We start from the raw sequence: 23,367 nt of genomic DNA, 5'->3' as shown, positions 1-23,367 counted from the left end.
CTGACGTGTGTCTACTGTTGAGGACCATTTGTGAGCACGGAGTGTCATTTGGGCATGTTTCCAGTTGGTTCTGACGTGTGTCTGACGTCGAGGACCCTTTGCATTGGCGAAGCATTTGTGTGGGACCTTGTATGGGGCATCCTCTTGGCGGATCTGTGACAGTTCTGTCTTCTGGTGTGTGAGTGCATATTCCATTTGTGATTGGTATCTTTGTTGTCTTTGGTAAAATGGGAAATTCCGGTTCAATTCATTAGAAAAATTTTAGCTATGAGGCTAAGACTAAAGAAAAAGAAACATTTTTTAAACAATATATGACAACAGTATTTCTACACCATTAACTTATTAGATACAGGGCTCGACTGACAGCAATGCTCTTTTTAAAATAATACTTTAATCCCTCTTCTCTCTCATTCCATTTCTGTATAATCTTTTAAAGCTACTTACAGGAATAGTCTTGGATATCCATTTCAAGATTTCTCAAACTATAGCTTGATCTACCTTCGAAAATTGACTCAATGACTACGAAGTAGAAGTGTTCTAGGGAGGTGAGGGAGGGAAAATAAAAAATAGTAACATTGGGAAATGCAGACCCTTCCTGTACTTTATCTGACACAGGTGTAAATAATCCCCCAATACAGGTGTAAATAATCCCCCAATACTTGCTCATTTACTTCCCAGGCCAATTTCCCTTGTGATGTGTTTAACGCAGCTGTTCAGAGGGTCTGGTGTTCTCTGGCAAGTACACCAGCCCTCTGTTCTGATGGGTGCGCCGTGGTTTATAAATATCTTCGTAGTATTTTGCTTCTGAAAAAGATACATCTTTCACATACTATTTAGTGTAACATATAGTACTTAGTAGTCGGAGTAGTTCTAAGGACTGTATAAATATTAACTAGTTTAAGCCTCAAAATCAGCCGAGATGGTAAGAACTATTAACTTGTTTTCTTTTCATGCATAAGAAATTGGAACCCAGAAATGTTACTTTCCTCAGGGGCCACACATCACTGGTACTGTCTTCAGAACTGATAGCTAGTGATCTTTTATGCAGCTCTACCTAGGAATCACTAGAGTCACCTTAGAAGACCTGATATACCACATATGAATGATGCTTTGTCATGTGGTATTTCAAGTATAGACTTTAATTTAAATGTCATTGTCTCAGCCTAAACAGATTGTCAGGTGTGGTTCAATCTATATTGACCTCCAGAATGTCATGTTTATAATTAATGATCACCAGAGATACATGCGGCTTTAATTGTGGGTCTCTGCAATCTATAGGTAGACTCCTGTCACCCATTCCTAGTTTTCAGTGAGCTAAGTGTTTACTTGAGGATGACATCCCCCTATAACACTTGGTAAAAATGAAGTACGAGTATGAGAAACATAATTATTTTGTCACCCTATCACATACCATCCTATTTTATCAAGTTTAAAACCAAATGAATTGTAGCACTGAGTGACACCATATGGCAAACATAAATACTATTAACAACTAACATAAATACATGTACTACATAATAAATAAAGTAAGAATATGTAGAAAGTGTCTTGAGCTGTCTGTTGTGTCTTCATATATACTATAGATGTGTATCACTTTGATTTCATAAAATGAATTAAAATTAAGTACTTAAAGATGTCATACTTTTGTATTTTAATATGTTGAATTTCAATTATTGGATTCAACAAATACTTAACAAGAAATTTTAGGCACTATGCTTAGAACTGAATACATAGGACTCTCATGGAATTTATATGGGTAGGTGAAACAGATATTAAACAAAAATGTAAGAGCTAATGCTTATTTACAATAAAGAACAATACAGGGAAGAATTTGTCTCTATTGGTGCTATGGGCAAGTTTGTCATAAATCTTCCCCGAGTTGAAACATGAATGAGGAGAAGTAATTACCAGGTAGAAGTTTTTGCTGGAGAAAGTGTTCCAAGCATAGAAAACATAGTGTAGGAAGGCCCTGAGCCAAGACAACAAATACAAAATGGAAATAAGCGTATGGATTTTAAAATGCATTAAATTTAATAATAAGTACAGTGTTAAATTTCTTGACATCAAAATCTTCACAGTTTAGTAATAATTATTCTTTTAAATAAATACAAAAATCTTCACACGTTTTAAGGAAAATCAACAGAAATGTTTAAAATTTCAATATGTAGTCAGCATATGAGATGAGCTCCTCATTAGTAATCAGACTGTGAAGGCAAACAATTTCTTGACTGTTAAAAGTAGTTACACTTCCATTGTCAGTGTGGTGAAAAAGGAACTCATTTTTCTAGCAGCAAACATTTTTGCTCTCCTCTCCATAAGACTTAGTATGAATTACTTGATACTACAAATGAAAGTGTTCTCACAAACTCCGTGAACACCTATGCCAAAAGAGATTACCAGTGTTTCATCTTAATTCTCAGCTCTGGCCCTCATTAAGAGGAAGGTGTTTCCACCAAGATGGGAATCCGAAATAATATTTTTCAGCCTAACCCAGCAGGCAGTGTGAAGTAAAGGAGAATTTGGAAGACTGTTCAGGATAGACTAGAGGTCTAGTTTATTACCAGTATAAGCTTTTATCCCTGGCATTGCAGACAGATTTAAGAGCAGGGATCAGACAACTTGGATTCCATTTTAATTTAGCCTAGATGCCAACCTGACCCAACCTCTACTGAATCCAAAATCTCTTGGGCCCACTTCACATCCTTTTGATGAGCCCTGTGACTCTACTGTTGCCATGGCAGCAAGCTGTGGGTGGAGGGAAGCTGACAGAACCTCAGCTTAGCCTCAGTGACACACTCAGCTCACTTCCTGCCAGGGTTCCTCTCTCTCCAGCTGGAATTTTGCCTGCAGGAGTCTGCTCATCCATTCTATCATGGGCAAATCTGAGAAGGCAAGGTAGTTGAAAGGTGACATGAGAACCCACGAATAAGTACCTGCTCTTTCATACCTGGAGTGTGTTCCATACAGCATCTCAGAAGGCCTCCAGGGAGTCTGAGTGCTAGTTGTCTACAGGGGTTCCCATACTGACAATGAATCCTTGGATTTATCTCTTTCCTTCCATGGCATTCTTCCCTGGCCCCCAAAACTTCTTCCTGATGTCATCTCTCAAAATAAAGTCCCTGCAAACATGCTTGATATATTACATGAAGTTAGTTAAGTATTAAATAAATCATCATTGGCAATATTATTAATATATCTTAGGGAAATTGTAAATTGTATATGAGAAATCTGAACTCTATACCGTCTTAAATAGAGAAATGAATAGATATTAATAAAAGGTTCTGATTAATGGCAGTCCATTTACTATCATACACTGTCACAATTTTTCAGTGATTTCAGAAACTTTAAGATCACGTCAGTATTACAGATTAGAAATGTAATTTATGATTCCAAATTCCATTTGTTGTTTTGGAATGTATGCTAATGTATGTCAATGATGAATGATAGCTTTACGAGACACTGGGAGTCAGAACTATTAAATGTATTAACAGACAGAAGCGTAGAACATGGTGGAGATTTCTCTGTCTCCAATCCTTTGCTTTTTCATCTGTGCAATTTAGCCTGCATGAACCTTTGTTCTGGATCAAGGTTTTAATCCAAGATCCAAAAGTGAGTAGTTCTAAAACTAAAAATATAAACCATGTTTCAAGGAAATCTCTGATAGGAATGGGGAAAAAGTACCATGAATAATAAAGCAGGATACTAGCAGAAAAGTGAACAACAAAAATTAAAATAAAGACAAACAAAAACAAATGTCTGGCTAACGCTTATTATCATCTATCATATCAAGCCTTACAAGAATTCAAAATTGATAGCATGACCTCCTTGGATTTTAGTTACAATATGGTATATATCATAACATTTAAATTCTCTATATAGTAAAAATGTATGATTCTCATTCCAGAGTGTGTGTCTAAGAGCATGCAAATGCTGTAATAATTATGTAGTAATTTTTGTAATCATAAGTTTAATGTCTGTCTCTTCAACTAGGTTGTGTTTTGTGAGGTGAACTGTTGTATTGATTTTGCTCACCAGTAAATCTTCAGAATATGTATATCATATAGTAGATATTCAGTAAATGTATGTTTACAGAGGTGATGGGTGTTGCACTCTTAAGTAAATCTTGATAGTTTTATAAATTTTTGATACAGCGATAATAACCATTGACTATCATTTTTCTAAATTGATATCCACAAATTAAGGTTCTAGTACTAAGAGTAGGCAAACCAGGTAAAAACAGGCTCTATTGGATATTGTTTTAAACGGACATTTTTGTTTGTATATGGTATGTCCTATTAATATTAATATATGGTGTTAATATCAGTATTTTAGCGGAAATTTTAAACTTGTTTTCCTCAATTAAATTTTTAAACTACACACACACACTTCGGGTTTTCAGTTTGGGGGTTGTGACATACTGTATCAAAAATGAGTTTATATCACAAAAGTAAATTAAATTTGAAAAAAATTATCAAAGAAATTCTTCTCACATGTAAACTTGCATTAATTAGACAAAACTAAGGATATCATTTGTAGATGCCTAGTTATTTGCTTGATTTTTCTACTCAGCTATTATATATATATATTACACATATATAAGAACAAGAAAAATATACATGGAAGAAAACTTAGAGATCATAGATATCCACATCTTTTCCAATGCAATTCTCATAATTATCTCTAGATAAATACTATTTGAATAAATGGAATTTGGTAAAATTGTGATGTACAGGGAAAAATGGATTCTGGATGAAGATTGATCTGGCTTTGAATCCTATTTTTTCTTCTAACTAAAACTTACCTTAGACAAATGACTTTTACCTCTTTAAGCATCAATTGGCTATATTAAATGAAAATATTTTCCAAACTATCGAAAATCTAATGAGGACACCATATGAGTAGGTCATAACGTATTCTGGCATATAGCCGGTGCTCTATAAATACCATTCCTTTAGTGTATAGTGTAGCAGCGGTTCTCAGTGTATCAGGTGGCGGTGCCTCGCAGTGGTTGACATCATTTTAGAGAATAGTGCAAAACTATTTTCATACTAAGTTGCCTTTTGAATTCTCACCGTTTCTGTCACACATGTACAGAGGAGTTTCTCAGATGCTACGTGAGGTGTGAAGACCTCACTGAACTGACTGATAATATAATCTGTATTTGCGTATTTTGGGTTTTTTAGTTTTAAATATGGGAAATATGGTGTAATGTGTTTTTGTGCTTTTAAAAATATTTTGCTTTTAATTTGAAAGATAGGAAATATGAAGAGGTATATACATCTATACAAACATAAGCTCTTTGAGGTTCTCGATAATTTTTAACATTGTAAAGGAGCTGTGAGGCCAACACTTTGATATCAACTGTGCTACAATCTGAAGCGTTGTGTCCTGCACATACAGCAGTGCAACTACCAGGAGTAAACACTAAGCATGTGAGTTGGTGTTTCAGGATAGAAAACGGCCTTGTGACCTGATTGTCTGAACTCTACCTTTATTACGTGACTTACTTGCTCTAAAATAGCCTTACTGTCACTCACTCAATATTTCTTATTTAGAGAACTATCTGAATTCTTTCAGAAGACCAATGCCTTGATAATCTGATAATCTAGTAGTATTCCTGTTTCCAACATGTCCAATTATGATATCTTGCATTATAGTGAACAGAATTTTATAAAAGCACATGAACTATATTTCAAGACCTGATGGATAAATCACTTGTCATTTACTGTTAGATAAATCATAGAGGGAAATATATCACAAGTCTGGCAGCCGTCGTTCACACTTCTTTTCTCCCTTAACCTGCATAACCAGTGGATCATCGAGTCCTATTGATTCCGTCTCCTAAATAGCTCTCAAACCTCTCCTTTCCTCTGCATCTCCACGACACCATTTAGTTTAAGCAACCATTACTCTTCCCTCGATTATCAGAATAGCATCCCACCTGTCCCTCTCAATCCACTGGGGGTAGATTCAGGGAAACTCATGTCAGGATTTCAAATAGCAACTGTTTTCTTTGAAATATTGTTTTAAATGGTGTTATCTTGTGCTTTGCCCCATTCACGTGGGCCAAACTCTCAGTGAATCATGGCATTGAAGACCGCTCAGGATAACTTCTTCAGGGGTGTCTAGAAGTTCCCTGATGGCTGAGTGCATCAGCCCAGATCCTTCCAGTCAGTGCATTTCACCAAATTTGCATAGATCTAGGGAAAATGGATCTGTTGGTCTACCCAGCAAAGAAATGATAGGAATATGAAAAGCTGAATTAAGTCTATGAGCAGGTGAATTTTGAGAGGCGTCAGGGAAGAGAATAGCTGTCATAGAGATAGAAAATCTCAGAGTATTCCAGTTCTGAATCCTAATAAATGCAGCTAAAGAAAGATCAGATAAAAACTATTTATTTGCCAGGTATGTCTTGGAACTAAAGTATTTGCATCTTAAATACGACATGCTAAGTGAAAGGAGGTCTTAAAAATATTTATCAATATTTCCTATCAGTGAGAACTATACTTATAAATATTTATTGTATTTCATATAATAAATGAATATGAATAAAAAGCAATATAAGGACTCTACTTCTATATACTAAATTAATAATGTGTAAATTGTAAGCAGTCATTTAAAATATGTCACATATTTTCAATGGATACATAATGGAAATGGTTTCAAAGGTGAATTAGTTATGCAAACAATTATAGTAATGGGTTTATGCACTCAGAAAAATATTGCTTCTGAAGCTTTTATGAATTTCTGAAATACATGGGTAAATCAGGAAAGTGAAGGTTGTGTATTCAATCATGAAATATTAATAAGGCACCCGTTATGCACCATTCATTGTTAACGTCAGTGATAAAACAATCAATTAGACACAGCCTTGCTCTTGCAGGAACTCACTGTTCCTTAACGGAGCACCAGACAATAATAATCATTTCTGGAAAGAGTCACATTAACACAAAATAAAATTCTGACATAAAAAGCTATCCTAACTTTTGGGATATGCACTCTCCAGGTTTAGTGGCATTGCTGGTAAGATCTCAGTAATGTGGAGACCTGTACAGAGTAAAATCTCATTTTGAACCCAAGGGAATTTCCAATATGGATGACTTTTTAAACCAAATATTTCTGAAAATAAAACTTCAAATCTAAAGGAGGATAATTGGGTCATATTTTTTGGCAAAATGAGAACAAAGTGGTTAGTTCAAGGTTTGAGTCTAGGTATTTCCTCCTAGGACTGATTCTCAGTAAATGGGCATAATTTAGGCCTATATGTAACACTCCAAAATACAAACAGCTACGGCAACACATCTAAATTAAATAAAATATATAGTGTATTAATTGATAGAAAAGGCTTCTGTTTAAATTTTAGGTTGCTTATAAAATCAGGAAACTCTTTTTTTCTTTAATCTGTAATTCAATTGCAAGGAGTCCTAAGCTCTCTTAATGAAACTCTATACTTATAATGTTCTTAAAATTCTTTACTCCTTAGTAACTGGGCAGAAAATATCCTATTTGATTCTATTTGAACAGAAGTGAGTATAACAAATGAGAGGCAACAAAATCATAAAAATATCTAACGATGCTGAATTATTGTTATGTAGCACAAAGGTTATCTAGTTCTTTAATGATATCTCTTCTATTTTAATCAAATCATCAGTCAGGTATCTAAGTAGATCATCCATGTGAACTGACAAAATAAAATAGAATTAAAGCTTTACCTTGAACATATCAGATAATGCCATAGTGATTTGCAGCGATACGTAATATAATAAAATTCCTATAGAAAGACACACCAAAATATTATATGTTGATGTCTTGATGTTAACCAAAAATGCTTTTGTTCTGTAAAATCATAGTGGATTACTTTTTCCATCATAAGCATTATTTTTATCCTACTTCTTAAAATACAGACCACATCTTCAGGGAATAAACAATGAAGAGGTTATTGGTAGTAAAACTGCTCATGTTAGTGTTGATTAAAGCCCCAAGAAAACTTGAAGGAAGAGAGATGGGTACACACTGCAGTTACCATTTTATTAAATCACGGATCCCATATTTTTTTTTTATTGTATTTTGTTTTTGCATAATTAGCTCTCATCCTGCAACAAATGCAGAGAGAGTTAACAAATAGACCCTAAAGAACAAGCAGACCAATGAAGGGGGATTTTCATGCTGTTCCCATCACACTGATGCTCTTCTTTCCAAAATTCTATTTTATTGCATTTCTTCTTTCAGTCCCTGTCATTCTGTCTGCCACGCTGTGTCGAGAAAATAACCATAACTGATACTGAAAAATTTGAAGAAATTTCTTCAGCCTTAGTAAAGAATGAAGAATCATACATCTCATAAAACAAGTCATAAACAAATAAACAAAAATTTGGCATGTTGGTCCCTTAATTGCTGCTCCCAAGTTCTCATGAATAGGGTCACAGTTTATCTGCTGCACCTGAAATGTCAACAATTAATGTTTCCTTTCAGGTCAGTAACGTAAATATAGACAGTAACTGTTAAAATACATAAGATCCAGATGGGGAAACTACATTAACATAGCATTTATTATTAACTTAATTGAGGTTTTGTTTTAAATTGTATTTGCTGTCACTGAAGGATAAACAGGTAGACAGGACAATGATGACACTGGACTTTCAGGCAGGTGTGGATAAAGCTGTTAGATATCATTTAGCTAAGAATGGGATCCTAGGAAGGCAAGGGGATCATGGGGGAGGGGACACTTAGAGAACCCAGAAGATGAAAACAGTGTCTAGACAGATTTTATCTACACAATCATTTTGCCAAGAGCTAACTCTGCAACCTCAGAAAGGCCCAACAGTCTAACTAAAGAGCAACATTATACATAATTTAAAAGCCCCTAACTGCCCAGGAAGGCTCTACATTTGATCTCTTAGTATTTGTATGTTGAAAGCTATACAAATCAGATACAGTATTAGCTACGATTGCTAAGATTATTCATAATTTTATAATCTTTTCAGTATAATACTACAACATGTTATCTATAAAGATCTTCCAAAAATCCTAATTGACTCTGTTATTGTATACTTTAAAATCATCAACATATTCTCATTAAATACAGCAAAAAATCTAAATGCTTACTATGACATCTGATACTTTCCAAGATCTGGCCTTTGCCCATATGTTTAATGTTTACACAGTGCTTTCCACATAGCTTTCACTCTAATCATCTATACCCGTGATCATCAAATTCCTTATCCAACATATGGCAGTTTGTTTCACCGCGTAAAAATTATGTCAAGGTGTTATTTCTTCCTCTAATCTCTCCCTGATTTTGCTGCCTGGAAAATACCTTATGTTCTTTAGCGTTAGCACGTCGTTTTTGCTGTAAATCCTCTCCTGACCCTGATCCATAGAGACTGATCATTGCCTTTAAATAATGCTCTCCCCACCCTGAACGTCTATCATGATGCCTACCATATTCATTTTCATTTAATTGCTTAAATGTTTTTTTCTTCTTCCTACACTGCAATTAAGGCAGGGATAATATCAAGTTCTGCTGTATGAGCCCACTCTATGACACTGTGTTTGGTAGAAATGAAGTCCTCAAAAGCCATTGGATGAACTGAAGATTATAAGTAAAACAGTAAGCAGTAGATAGAACAGTAAGCAGCCAATAGAACTGTGAGTGGTCGAGAGCTGCAGCTTTGGGTTCAGAGATACAAGTTCAGGCATGTGTGCCCTGGAAAGTTGTATACTCTTTCAAGCACGTGTCATGGAGGTCATGACACAATGCCTGCAAAATGGTTGGCAGGGAAATTAGTATAGAGTGAGCATTGAGTAATATTATGGATCATCATAACATTTCAGGAATTAACAGTTTTAATTATCTGCAATAAATAAAGTAGATTTGACAAAGTCATAACCAAGGATTGGAAATGTATGAGCTTTTTAAGATTCTTCATGCACATTGCAAAGAGCAGTTGTCTGACAGCTGCACTGGATATTGCTGCCACAGCTACTGCTAAGAGGTACTACTGCAGGTTCCCACTAACAATCTATTTTACACATGGTAGTGTATTTATGTCAAACCTAATCTCCCAATTCATCCCACTCTCCTTTTCCTCCACTGTGTCCACATGTTCATTCTCTACATCTGCATCTCTATTCCTGCCCTGGAAATAGGTTCATCTGTACTATTTTTCTAGATTTCTCATATAAGTGTTAATATATGGTATTTGTTTTTCTCTTTCTAACTTACTTCACTCTGTATGACAGACTCTAGGTCCATCCACATCTCTACAAATGACCCAATTTCATTCTTTTTTATGGCTGAGTATTATTCCATTATGTATAAAATTTATTTTTCTTAGGATAGAGCTATGTCTTAGATTTTTTCCCCCAACATCATCAAATATCCAACAAGAGATTTGCTAATAATTTATTCAAAAACTGAAAATCATTCAAAAAGTGAAATATCATTGATATATGTTTATAAACTATTGAATTACATGGGCATATGCTAATATTTAAAATAAATATTTAAAATAAATATTACACAATAATATCAATAGTATAATCCAAGTGTGTGTGAGTACTGTGTATTTAGGTGTATATTTAGGATTTACAGGTGTTTAAGTGTTCACAGTAACCTGAAACATCATGAATTGTGTCATGGCAAAAGAATAAAACTGAACTTTATTTAAAAAGGCAAATTTCATAACTCAGTTAACACATATTATTAAATTTTATAGTATGATTTTCCATGCTTGTTTAAACCATGAAAAATATACACAAGTTTGTATTAGATAGCCTTTTGTAACATTGGACCTCTTGAAAGCACTGCTACAAATGAAGTGTTTTGACTAGAAATTGTTCTCATGCTGCTTAAACAAAACATTTTAGGCACATTCTTTTGAACGATTTCCTTAGGCAAATCCCTTGAGGGGTTATTAGCCAAAACTTTGTATATAGGTTTATTTTTCTCTGTCAAAACAATCACTAACACCTTAGAGAATTAAAGTAAGGCAATTTAAATAGAATTATCTTACTGAATTCCATCTCGAATTTTAAAAAAATTTCAGATTTAAGAATGCTAAACCTAAATTAAAAGTACTGCAGGTTTGCAGAATATTGTAAAATGATACCATTAATGTAAACCCCTTTCTGCAGTTATTATTTTCCATTCAGCACTTTTTAAAAAAAGTTAGCTTAGGTATAATTTACAACGCCCAAAGCACAACAGCTCCAAAGTCACATATTCTTCAAGACGAGTAGATTTTGTTATTTAAATAAGTTCTGTATTTTTTCATCCTATTTCACTGAATTATTTTGAATATCTGAAATGTGAGTTTAGATCTCAGCTTGTTCACGTGACATCTAAAAAAATTATTTAATACATAATCAGTTTTGTCTTTCTAAAATGGGGATTAATAATGGAACCTCTCCTCAAAAGGTTTTGAGGGACTAAGTTAGTTAAATACAGGCAAAACAGTTTATCACACAGGCCTAATCACTACTTGGATCCAGTAGGTAAACTGGCTGTTATTATTGATGTCATCATCATAATCATCATTATTATTTAGGTCATTCTCTGTGATTACTTAATGATGCTATGACTCATCTGTTAATATTGAGCTTTAAATAAAGTATATTTGGCTTCTTTTTCTATAGTAAACTGTCAAAAATATTATTCAATGTTAATTACATTTCCTGCACTAGAGAACATTTTCTAGCTATTAAAGGAAAAGTATACATATTTACACCCATAACAGTAAAATGTGAGCTGTTTTCAAAAAGCTGGAGAGTCTTTATTCTTTATTCTCTGCAACTAAAAGAGGGGGAAAAATGCTCTTTACTTTGGAAACACATATTTCTCTAGTCCTTCACAAAGGAAGGTACAGTTATTTAAAAGTTAATTTTCATGAGAAGAAAAGTAGAATTAGAGATGTCCACATCATTATTGTTGACAAGAGAAAGCTCGTAAACATAACGTTTAATTCAGTGTAATGAAATTGGAAGGGGTCATTTCTTTAGAACTGAAAAATTCACTGAGATGTACACAAAAGATAGAGCACTTCCCTTAAGTCTGTTTGTTTCAATAAGAAGAGATTATACGGTGACCTTTTCTTTAGCTGCCTTGATTTCTCCATTTTTAATCATTCTGCAAGATTTGATAGGAATCCTTGCTGACACTTTGCTCCTCAGGGGGCAATTAAGTGAGTAGTGAATTAACTGGAAATGGAAAATCATTTTACTTTACTACCAAAAATGACAGGAGAGAAACCAACATACGGGGACTGCTAAAGCATTCTCCCGATGTTAGTAACACAAGAATGCATACAGTTGTGCTTAAGGGAAATTACATATCCAAAAGAAAATTATAAAATACACATCACAGATAGATCAGTTACAATTAATGCTATCTTACACATCACTTAGAGCTATAGTCCTACACTTATTTTGCACATTTGTACAAATAAATTTGTTCTTAGCAAATCTCCTATTTTGGTTTTTGTCTATCTTGCTCTTTATATTTCCAAATTATATTACTTTGCTGAGAATTTTATTTTTTAGTGCCAAAAGAGAAAAGGGAACATCAGCATTATTTTTTTTCCAAAGTGAATGAATTTAAACTAAACGATTATATTATTTGAGAAATATCTGTATATATTTCAGGAAAAGATACTCAGAGTAAAATGTAATATGAAAGGTGTATTATTCAGTGCATGCACCACAAGCTGCTGTAACAAACACCCCCCACAGTTTAGCAGCTTCAAACAGCAAAGGTTTATTTTTCCTCTCTTATCAGTATCAGTGAAGGATAAATGGGCTTCTCTTCTACCCTGTGGTTTCATTGCTTCTTAGAGCCCCTGATTTTTCCACTAGAAACTCTGAATGAGAGAGAGAGAGAGAAAAAGAGGATGATTTCACAATGAGAAATTTTAGAGGTCAGACCTGGTTGATGCACATGGCCTTTCTCCTTCTATTTCACTATCCAGAAATCAAATCTATAGTTCCACGTGATTATCACACGGTCTTGACATTGTCCCCGGGAAAGAGATTATCAGTGGCCATTAACATTCTCTGTAAGAAAATTTCCTTTGAAAAATGTTTTAATAGGTTTCAGCTTGAGTTATGCATCTTCTTTGAAGAAAATATTTATTATTTAAAAGCACAGTCACTGTAGCAACATCTTTCTTAACTAAGATATTAAGGGCAAAAATGAAATAAAATTCTATTTATAAATATATATACGTGAAATTTCCATCACAGGTGTAGGCCTTCTCTTTGCATTGACTTGTGTATCCAAGTGCCTCTTGGCATAGTCACTTGCATGTCCACTCTCATCAATGGACAGTCCATTCTGGCGGGTGTTTGACTCTGCTCCTTCCTTAGAACTCTACTTCTACCACAATAACTTGCCAGCATTAACTTCAGAATATAACCACAAGCTGGCCTTTGTCACTGATGCCTTTCTGGTCCAATCCACCGTTACCTCTTTACTAGCTGGTGACTGTTCCCTTCTACGCTTGGCTATTGCATTTTATTCACAAAGCAGCCAGAGAGGTGAAGTAAAGAAAAAACAAAAACTAAAACAGAACAAACTTATATCCCTTAATTGGGTCTACACAACCCCGTTGATCTGCCTCACACAGTTTTGTGCTGAGTTCTGACTTTATCTCCTCTTCTTCTCTCTGAATCTCACTGTGCTCCATGCACTGGCCTCCAGGCTGTGCCTCTGCTCTTTCTGTAGATTGTCCGTCCGTCTGTTCACTCCCTCATGCCGTCAGGCCTTTGCTCAGGTGCTGCTCACTGTGGCCTTCTTGGACTCATCTACTTAATATTCAAAATCACCACCTGCAGCTCCTGGCATGACTCAGCCTCATTCTCTTTTCCTTTTTCTGTAGAGCTCTTACCACTAAGTTACCACCACTACTCCTTTGAAGTACAGCAAGTCCCCTACGTCTGAGCAAGTTCTGTTCTGAGAGCGCATTCATAAGTCCAATTTGTTCATAAGTCCAACAAACTTAGCCTAGGTACCCAACTAACACAATCGGCTATATAGTACTGAACTGTAATAGGTTTGTAATACTTTTCACACAAATAATACATAAAAAGCAAACAAACACAAAAATAAAACATTTTTAATCTTACAATACAGTACCTTGAAAAGTACAGCAGTGCAGTACAACAGCTGGCATCCAGGGGCTGGCATCGAGTGAACCAGGCAAGAAGAGTTACTGACTGTAGGAGGGAGAGGAGGTGGGAGATGGTAGAGCTGAAGGATCGTCAGCAGTAGGAGATGGAGGGCAAGCTGCCATTTCACTCACGCCTCACGGTGATGGCACAGGTTCTGGATTCAATTGCTGGATTCAATTCTGTCTACCCACTTGAAAAAAGAATCCACTGATGTCTGGGTAGTAGCTCTTTTTTTCTCCTCATAGATGACACGGTAGCACTGGATACATTCTGAACAGCTGCTGCAACCTTGGGGTACTGTTCTACTCTGGGGTTCTGTGCCTCAAAAACTAACAGTACCTCCTCAAATAAAGAAAATCCCCTTGCCATTTCCTGTGTCGTGAATCTCTTCGGTTCTTCAGTTACTTCTTCTTACTCTTGTCTCTCTTCGTCCGTTCTCTCGGCCTCCAGTTCCATCAGGCCTTCGTTAGTAAGCTACACAAAAGCACAACCACTTGTAGAGGATGCACTCACGTGACAATGTACGCCAGTCACGTGAACTAACTTATGTGATTGGACATGGGAATGCACATTTGCATCTTTGAAAGTTCGCAACTTGAAGGTTTGTATGTAGGGGGCTTACTGTACTATTTGCAATGACTTTCAAGATGATATATCCCTGCTTATTCCCTGGTACTTCACTAAGTCTCCGTAAGATATGAGTACACTTCCCTGCCTCCAGTTTGGCTTCATGCTTTCTCTCCCTAGTCCAGTGTGGTTAAAGAAAAGGACTTACACACCATATACAGTACAAGTAGAAGCTATAAGAGCAATCTTATAGTTCCACCATTACCATTTTTCTCTGCCGTGACAACACTCTGTTTCAAAGAGGGAAAGCCTCTTAACCTAACATGTCAGCAAGGAAATATAATTTTGTTAATATCAGCCACTGAGATTTCTTCTCCTTTTTTTCTTTTCTGTTTTTGATTTTTTTGCTTGTTTGTTTGTTATTGTTCTTCCTTAAACATAATCTGCCAAAGCAAAGCAGGCTAATATATTTTAAACAACCTCTGTTTTAATTACTTTTTAAATTGCCTGTCTCTCTGCACTAGAATATATTTCTCATGATAGCTGTAATTGTGTATATCTTATACTCTGATTTATCCCTACTGCCTAGAGAGTGGCTATTATAAAGTGGGCTGTACCTCGATAAACACCTGTTTAAGGAATAAATATTGAGGGTAGAGGAGGAACCTACAGCAGGTTACAAACTGGCTTAAAATTAATCTGAGTCCAAGTTTACTAAACAATACAGTTAAAATTGTATGTACTATTTGTTTTTAAAGAGTAGGATACTTTACCCCCCACCCCAAATTATTAGTAAAACAGCAATTATGTAGAATAGAGAGAAGGAGGTGGATTCTTTCCCGCTTATTAGCCTGCAGTTCTGTTGAGAGGAGACATCCTTTAGGATATCTCTAGATACTCAACAACCTAGTAAAATCCCTTTGGATTATGATCTTCTATGATTCTATAATATTCTGCCGTTACAGAAAACTGTTATATTTTATTGCCAAGCAATGTTGTAGAAATCCAGTTATTATTTCTAAATTGCTCAAGTGAAGAAGAATTCTTTCAGGAATCTTGCTGTCTGATGAGAAGAATTATCTCCTTACAATTGTATGAAAGTTATTGATATACCCAAATATTCTCTACAGAATTCAAGAATATGGTAATTCATCCTCTGAACTCTTCATCTTGTAATGTAATTTCAGTGTTGTATGAGATGAGAAAGCAGCATCCTATGAATGCTGCTATAAATATTGCTTAAAGGTGTGATCTATTTTAATATATGTTTTAAATACATGAAGAGGGGAGAATTCGCTCTCTATGGACTCTAGGATGTGGTAATCACACTAAACCACCCTCTCTGAGTACATTTCTTTCTGAGGATATACATAATTTTGACCTTCTGAGGTTGTTTGTGATTCAAAAGATTAGAACATAGATGTCTCATAGAAATACATTTAAATAAATACTAATGGTCAATATCAAAAAAAAAAAAACAAAAAACACCAGTAATGCATCTAGCATTGGAAGCTACATGAGAAAACCCAATACCCCTGAGGAACTTGTGAGATCAGAAAGGGATATGGGTTTCAATGCTGCCTGGAAGACCCTTCAGATAAACAGTCTCAGCACAGCCTAAGTCGTTCTTCCCTCAAGCAGGTGGTAGGAACAGGTCAGAGGGAACTGAGACTCAGCAGAAGGAACAGAGGAGTCATTCAACTCTCACTTTCTGTAATTAAATCGGTGGTAAATTAATTTAGTGATTTATTTTCTGCTCCTCGTACATGAATTTGAGCCAGTTAAGACTCTGGGACTTCCCTGGTGGCACAGTGGTTAGGAATCTGCCTGCCAATGTAGGGAATGTGGGTTCGATCCCTGGTCTGGGAAAATTCCACATACCGCAGAGCAACTAAGCCCGTGTGCCACAACTACTGAACCCATGTGCCACGACTACTGAAGCCTAGAGGCCGTGCTCTGCAACAAGAGAAGCTGCTGCAATGGAGAAGCCCGCACACTGCAGTGAAGAGTAGCCCCCCGCTCGCCGCAACTAGAAAAAGCCTGCGCACAGCAACGAAGACCCAACGCAGACAAAAATAAACAAATAAATAAAAAAAAAATAAATAAATAAAAAATAAATGGCCTCCCCCCGAGAAAGGTTATTCTTTAAAAAACAAAGACTATGTACCATCCTGTTGAGTACTGTATCCTCAATGTCTAAAACAAAATTTATAATATAGTAGTTTTTCAATAAATTCTTATTGAGGAGATGCATGAATTGAATTGATTAGTTGAAGAGCCTCATGGAAGGTTGAATTAGCAGTGAATAAGTCTACTTATGAATAGTCTCAGAAATACACTGCACACTCAAATTTTTGGAAAAATACTATAAAATTACAGGGATATGATTAAATTTCTTTCTTAACAGTTTCAGAATTGTTTTGTAAAGACAGTATCTTCTTTTTCTTCTAAAAGAGAACTAAAGGAATATTAGTATATATATATATAATGTACATAATGTACATTATATAAAATGTACATTATACATGTATATGTATATAAAGTGGCTCAGTTTGGAGGTATATTTGGGAAACCATCTTAAAAGTAATATATGTGATTAAAGAGTTAAAGTAAATTATTTGATAGTTAAAAGGAGAAGATAAAAGATAGTTAACCCACTGAAGGTTAAAAAAATGCCAGAGTTTGGATTTCCCTGGTGGTGCAGTGGTTGAGAATCCACCTGCCAGCGCAGGGGACACGGGTTCAAACCCTGGTCCAGGAAGATCCCACGTGCCACGGAGCAACTAAGCCTGTGCGCCACAACTAGTGAGCCTGCGCTCTAGAGCCCACGAGCCCCAACTACTGAGCCTGCATGCCACAACTACTGAAGCCCGCATGCCTAGAGCCTGTGCTCCACAATGGGAGAGGCCACCGTGGTGAGAAGCCCGTGCACCATGGTGAGGAGTAGCCCCCGTTCACCACAGCTGGAGGAAGCCTGCTCGCAGCAGCGAAGACCCAATGCAGCCCCCCAAAAATAAATAAATAAGTAAATAAACAAATTTATTTAAAAAATGCCAATGGGGCTTCCCTGGTGGCGCAGTGGTTGAGAGTCCGCCTGCTGATGCAGGGGACACGGGTTCGTGCCCTGGTCCGGGAGGATCCCACATGCTGCGGAGCGGCTGGGCCCATGAGCCATGGCCGCTGAGCCTGCGTGTCCAGAGCCTGTGCTCCGCAACGGGAGAGGCCGCAACAGTGAGAGGCCCGCGTACTGTTAAAAAAAAAAAAAAAAAAAAAGAAAAAAAGCCAATGTTTATACAAGGGTATACATGTGCAAAATTAAAAATTCAATTGTAAAAATATATTAAATACAGAAGCACATTTTTTATAACTATGGAATTTATTAGGCAGTAGACTGAGCTCTTGAGGGAATGGATGTAGATTTTGTACACTGAATCATTTAAAAACTGAGCAAATTGAACACTTAAGGATACCCTAAAGGGAATAGTCCTTTATTAGGAATAGGATTGAAGAGATGAACTAATATAGTTTCCATTCATAATGTTACTTTTCAATCCTTGACTAAAAAAGTATACAAAGCTAATAGTCTCTTGATAGCTACCTGAGTAGTTAGAATATATTAAATAACAAAATTGATGTTGCTAACTTTCGCCAACTCAGAAGACAGGAGCAGTGTAATTAAAGACAGGAAAAAAAAGTCTTAAAAGCAAGCTGAGAGAAAAAGAGACAATACGTAAAGAGAAATAAAGGTATGAATTAGAGTAAGTATCACATCAAAAACAAGACAACGGAGTGACATGATGAAAACACTGAAAGTAACAAAACAAAACAAAACAAAACAAATGTCAGCCCAGAATTTTATACTAAGCAACAGATATTTCAAAAATAGAGAATAAGTTTAAATGATTATTTATGATTTTCATTATGCACACGTTACATCATTTGTAGTGTCCCAGAGTCCTTGGATATTCTGTTATCTTTTGTTTAGTCTTTGTCATCTTTCCTCTTCGATTTCCAAGGATTCTATTGATACATCTTCTAGTTCAGAGATTTTTTCCTCAGGTGTGTCCAGTCTACTAATAAGCCCATCAAAGGCGTTCTTCATTTCTGTTACAGTGCTTTTTTCCTCTAGATGCTTTTTGGTTCTTGTTGGTTCTAGGATTTCCATCTCTCTGCTTACCTTGCCCATCTGTTCTTGCATGCTGTCTACTTTATCCATTAGGGTCATGAGCATATGAATTGTTAAGTGTTTTAAATTCCCAGCTTGATAATTCCAACTTTCCTGCTGTGTCTGGTTCTGATGCTTGCTCTCTCTTTAAACTGTGTTTTTTGCCTTTTGGTATGCCTTCTAATTTTTTTTTTTTTTGATAGCCAAATATGACACACTGAGTAAAAGGAATTGCTGTAAATCGGCCTTTAATAACTAGTAACGTGGTGGTTAGGTGGTGGGAGAGGTGTTCTATTGACCTGTGATTACGTCTTGGTCTTTACTGAGCACGTGCCTCTGGAACTGGACTTCACAAGTGTTTTGTAGTATTTCTTTCTCTCCCCTTGGGTGGGACAGCATGGCTAGAGCTGCTGGAGTTGGGTTTCCCTTCTGCCAGGTCAGTTAGGCTCTGACAATACCCCAGCAGGTGAGGCTCCGGCTAACTAGTTCCCCCTGAGGGCAAGTCTGGTTAAGAACAGAGAGATCTGGGGTATTTCAAGATGTTTCTTTTTTCCCCCTCCCTGTGGAAGCACAAGGGGATTTTTCTCAGATGTTCACTGTAGCAACCTGGTGGAACTGCTAGAGGTAAATCTCACTACATTGTGCAGACCCTCTTCGCCCACTGTTTAGGAAAACCCTGGAGTTTTTTGACTCTCAGACTTGTCCACACTGAGCCTCCAGCAATTCATCAGTTACAAGGCTGGTTTCCCACCCAGCACTGGATCCCAAATTGGATTTAGCTCCAGAGACTCTGCGCAGCTCCCTGCATTTGCCTGTCTGTCTCTCTAATCTCAGGGGCAGCAGAGGCTTCCGCTGTGTTCTCCCCTTTCATATGCATTCAAAAGTGTTGTTCATTTTTCAGTCTGTTCAGCTTTTACCTTGTTGTTTGGATGAAGTGGCGACTTTCCGTGTTCTTTCTTTTACAGAACCAGAAACCAGCAGTCTCCTATTGGTGTTTCTCCATGAGTTACTTTCCTTTCCTCTCCCCAAATCAGCCACAGCTAGCTCCCCTTCTTTGCCAGAAAACTAAACTGCAGTATCTTCCTCACGTCAACAAGAATTAGAGAGGAGGGGCACTTCCCTCAAATATCATTTTCCTTAGTCAAATTAAAGCCTTTTTGGTTTTTTTTTACTAGAATGTATTTCAATGTACTTTTTTACTAGAATGTGCTTTTTTTTACTAGAATGTATTTCGTATTTCTTGAGGAAATACGAAAAGTTAAAAACATTCAATAACAAAGCTGCAGCTACGCTACAAACAAACAAAAAAATAATTGGTATCTGTAAGCATATATAATTTTATAAATAAGCTCCAGTAATGCTTCTTAATTTATAATCAGTACAAGAAGTTGAGGATCTTAGTAAGGTTTGTGTTGAACTTTACTGATAAAAGTTTTGCATGTGTTAACTTTTTTGACCTTCACAATAATCCTGTAATGTTTTTGTTATTATTATTCCTGCATTACAGGTCATGCAACTGGGACTCAGAAATAATATATGTTTTGTCTTTGAGTCCTTAGACAATTCAGGTTTAAAATGAATTTTGAACCCAGTTTTTTATACTATTTTTTAAACTTCAGTTCACAATCACTGCACTCAGAACTCTTCTAAGTTGGTGAAAAATAACTGAGGCTTATTTCTGTAAGTGTATGAAATTCCTCACTTTGCAGAAACATTGTCCTTGACCTAACAGCTGAGAGGTTGAATAATCAATAACAAATCCTTGACCTTAACAGTAAATATAATCTGAGTGCAATGCAAATTTCAATTTGCTGTTTATAGAAAGCCTGATGTATGATATAAAACTTCTTCCAAAGAGCCTTGTTAACTGAGTTTTGTGATAAAATATGATATTCATCACTGACTTCCGACATGTCATGCTTTTAATTTCCCAGTGATCTGTACTCTTCAACACTTGTCCTCAATTAATAAGAGTTTCTTTAATAAGAGTTTCTTTCCAGTGACAGCCAGTAACTCCACCTGCAGGCATTAAGGTGTTTGCATCTCTTTGAAAACTATTGATCTAATATGTTTCAATTCTGCCAACAACTTTTCCCTTATGGCTACCCTAAAAATAAAGCAATCCTGACTGGACACTAACGTGCCATTCTATTTTCAGTGAGTGGCTTTGTATTGTTTTGTTGATTGATTTAACTGAGTACAAAATGTAAGCCTATTTATACTGTGAAGAGATGGAGAGGGGGGTTTCACAAACCCACAGAGGGACCACCCTGGGGTCCTTGGAAAGATATACAGAGAGGAAAAGAAGTTTCCTTTTTTCAACTGTGTATCAATATAGAGATGCTTGCCCTTAAAAACTGCTGCTGTTCAAATTCAGCATGGCACTGTGGCGGATAGCTCCTTGCCAACTGTAAGACCACACAAGTATGAAAGAGTAAAAGGGGTTTTCTGTTTGTTTTCACTGTGAAAAAATTTCCAGCATAGTTCTGAGAATATACAGTAGAGAATATTTTTTCTTGTTTTTCATTAAGAGTCATAGGCTACTACTTCCTCAATTTGAACAAGAGAATTAAACAGATATATGCTTGTTATTCAATGTTCCTCTCATCAAATTGGCCTTATAGCTATTTATGATTAAATAAAGAGTATAAAAGGGACTTGATTATATGAACATTGAATCACAATGTTATTCAGTGGTAACTCCTTTTCCCCCAACCATTGTCCACACTCAGGATACAGAGGAAAAAACACAATTCTTCTCATTATCTCAGACTATCAGTTTGGCTGTGGACTAGTCCAGTTAGAGTATGGGCCCTCACCCCACAGTCCAAGATAATTAGGAAATTATTCCTACCAGGTGAACATATTGTTCTACCTTAAAGGATGTCTAGTGGATAAAGATCTCTTTAAGTTGCCCATCATGTGGAAATCACTGGAAAAATTATCTTAAACATACATTTCTATTAATAAACACAACTTCTATAGTGCGTGATTTGGTGTCTGGTTTTGAATCTATTACAAATTCAATGTAGCTTTTGTCCAGTTGAAAGAAAATGATGTGCCTCTAATGTGTGTAAATATTCCAAGAAATTGAAAAAAAAATTAGCAAACGTGCATATGTTTTAATCAGACTCTGTGGTGGAAATGGTTAAGTACAATTGTTCTAAGGTGTTTAGAGATGAATAATCCTATTAACTCCTCAATGAGATTTTAATCATTTTTTTTTGTAAATTGAATATACAGTTGAAAGAGATGATATGAAGCTATGCACGATTTTAAAAGTAAATCAAATGCATGATTCCTGGAAACCAGAGTAATATATAGTTGTTCTACAGAGTGGAACTCATGGAATTTACCTTTTAAGGGTTTCAAATCTGGATGGATACAGACAAATGTACTATTCTGATACCTAGTGAAGTGTGTTATGAAGAGTGAACAAGAAATAAATCTAACTAGTTTTCATAGAAGAGGGTGCTATTTATCTGGTGATATGAATTCATGGAGTTTGGGTAAGAGGTAAACAGGAAGAAAGTTATTCCAGATTGATAGAATGTTTGGGCAAGCCATGGAGACTAAAGCATAAGGCATATCTCTAGCAGTGGGACTAATTTCCAATTAACAGCATGGCATGGGGATCATTACAAAGGATATGAAAATGAAGATAAAGAATGAAGTCAAATAAGACAGGTCAGAAAATTTAAATCATGTATTTTATAAGTAGGGTTTTTGGTTTTTTTCTTCCCCCACTCAAACCAGACCCTTGAGATATGAGAGCAGACCAGAGTTGCTTGTAAGACATTTCAGAAGTACAAACACATGATTTTCAAGCTTAAAGTAGAAACTGTAATAAACATCTAAGTGCATACATCCATGTATTGATATTTTTAAAGTTTGCACCCAACAGATAAGTGAATAAAAAGTAACTTCAGCATCTCCAGAATATCTTCAGCTGAAAAGGGCACCATTTTTCCTTTTTTCTTATTTTCTCCTGCCAGTAATGACCTTGGATGTCATCCAAGTTTTTGAGTGAACAATATCTATTCCAACTACTGTGCTATTCCCTACAATGAGCAGAGAACTGCATCTCCAACCTTTAGCTTGGATGGTTGACTCTTCTTTGGGTCTTGGCTCTTGACCAACCAACCACTGGTTTTATTTTCTCTCTGTAATCTTCTCTCTATAATCACTATATGGTAATATTATTATGATGATGTCTTAGCTATTAATGAAGAACATTTTCTGTGGTTATATGGTACAGTGACAAGATCATGAGCTACAGATTCTCTAAGAACTAGATCTGAATGATGGTTCTGTCATTAACAAGACAGAACTTTATTTATAAAGTGATCATAATAAAAGCAAACTACTAAGTTTTTTTTTTTTTTTTGGCCATGGCTCACGGGCCCATGGGATCTTCCCGGACCCGGGCATGAACCCGTGTCCCCTGCATCGGCAGGCGGACTCCCAAC

This window comes from Monodon monoceros, unplaced genomic scaffold (assembly GCF_005190385.1).
Source record: "Monodon monoceros isolate NGI ecotype Baffin Bay Population unplaced genomic scaffold, NGI_Narwhal_1 Super_Scaffold_1, whole genome shotgun sequence".
Lineage (NCBI taxonomy): Eukaryota > Metazoa > Chordata > Mammalia > Artiodactyla > Monodontidae > Monodon > Monodon monoceros.
Note: the sequence above shows the minus strand (reverse complement) of the source record.